The sequence below is a fragment of the Condylura cristata genome, unplaced genomic scaffold (assembly GCF_000260355.1).
Source record: "Condylura cristata isolate star-nosed mole 26May11 unplaced genomic scaffold, ConCri1.0 scaffold00022, whole genome shotgun sequence".
NCBI lineage: Eukaryota > Metazoa > Chordata > Mammalia > Eulipotyphla > Talpidae > Condylura > Condylura cristata.
The window spans coordinates 36157210-36158365 of NW_004567123.1; the positions used below are offsets into that span (position 1 = coordinate 36157210).

Consider the following 1156-nt stretch of genomic DNA (forward strand, 5'->3'; position numbering starts at 1 on the left):
GCGCTCCGGCAGTGGGAGCGCGGCGCGGCCACCACAGGTTGGGTCGGGGCCGCGCTTGGTGCCGCCTCAGCGGGCTCCGCCACTGGCAAAGTGAAGCGACGACTCGGGGAGCGCCGTAAGCGGAGGAGAGAGGCTGGCAGGCGGCCGGCGCGGGGTGAGCGCGGCCGGCGCCCCTGGTGCGGGCGGGGGTGGTCTTGGGCTCGGTGCACACAGGGCAGTCCTGTCTCGGAGGCCATCCTCAGCCCAACAGAAACCTCAGCCACCGCGCCCTTTAGTTCTTCCCAGAGCAGCAAGACCCCGGACTGCGAGGCCTGCACTCCACGGGGTCCCTGTGTGCATCCCGCACCCCGCGTTCGTGCCGCGGCGGCTCTCGCCTGGAACGTCTCCCAGCCTCGCGCCCGAGACCCTCGTATTCCCGGGCATCATCGTCCACATAAAGTGGGGAGACCCCCAGGGGGTGGTGGGAATAAGGGACAGTGAGGTGCTTCCTGGAACCATGCTCAGCAGGCCGGCAGGCAAGCCGCAGAAGCAGCGAGAAGCACCCCAAGGCGTTTTCAGGGCAAACGCCTGTGCACACCAGGCCCCTCGCCTCCGGCCGCCCCGGTGGGCTCACGACCACCTGTCGCTTCCCCGAGCGCGCCCACGCCCCCTTCCCAGATGCCTTGCGCTCTGGGCTTGGGGCTCAAAATCTGACGCTGCGGGTAGCGGGGGTGATGCAGGGGTTCAGGGGTACCCTGGGGCGGTGAAGCCCTCCTGCAGTCCCCCCGCCCCCAGGAGCGGCAGTTGGGTCTGGGAGGGAGGGTTTCAGCTCCTGCCTGCGCTCGAGCAGCCGGGGGGCCCACGTCTTGCGTCACGTGTCCCGCAACGCAGGAGCGCTCTCGCGCGCGCGCTCTCTCTCTGGCCAGGGAGAGAGAGGCGAAACACTCCAAATCAGTCAGGGCGAGGAGTGGAAGCAGCCGAAACGCGTCCCTGCGAGGCCTGCGCTCATCAGCCCCCTCACCCAAAGTCCGGGGCTGCGGCAGCAGCGGGCTCCCCAGCCCCTCGGCACCGGGCCGGCGTCCCCTGGTGGCAGAGAGGCAGCACTGCGAGCGATTTTCGGACCGAATCGGCACGCTCCTCAAATCCAAACAGACAGGGCTGGCCAGGAGCAGAGAGA

General features: G+C 69.3%; 2 protein-coding genes across 2 annotated transcripts in view; both read left to right on the top strand.

Moving 5' to 3' along the window:
* LOC101633642 (serine/arginine repetitive matrix protein 1-like) overlaps positions 1–1156 on the top strand; it is a 48079-nt gene that overhangs the window by 14161 nt on the left and 32762 nt on the right. The window lies entirely within an intron of this gene.
* The window catches only part of LOC101633865 (trithorax group protein osa-like), an 88909-nt gene that overhangs the window by 8121 nt on the left and 79632 nt on the right, over positions 1–1156 (top strand). The gene's annotated exons all lie outside the window — the stretch shown is intronic.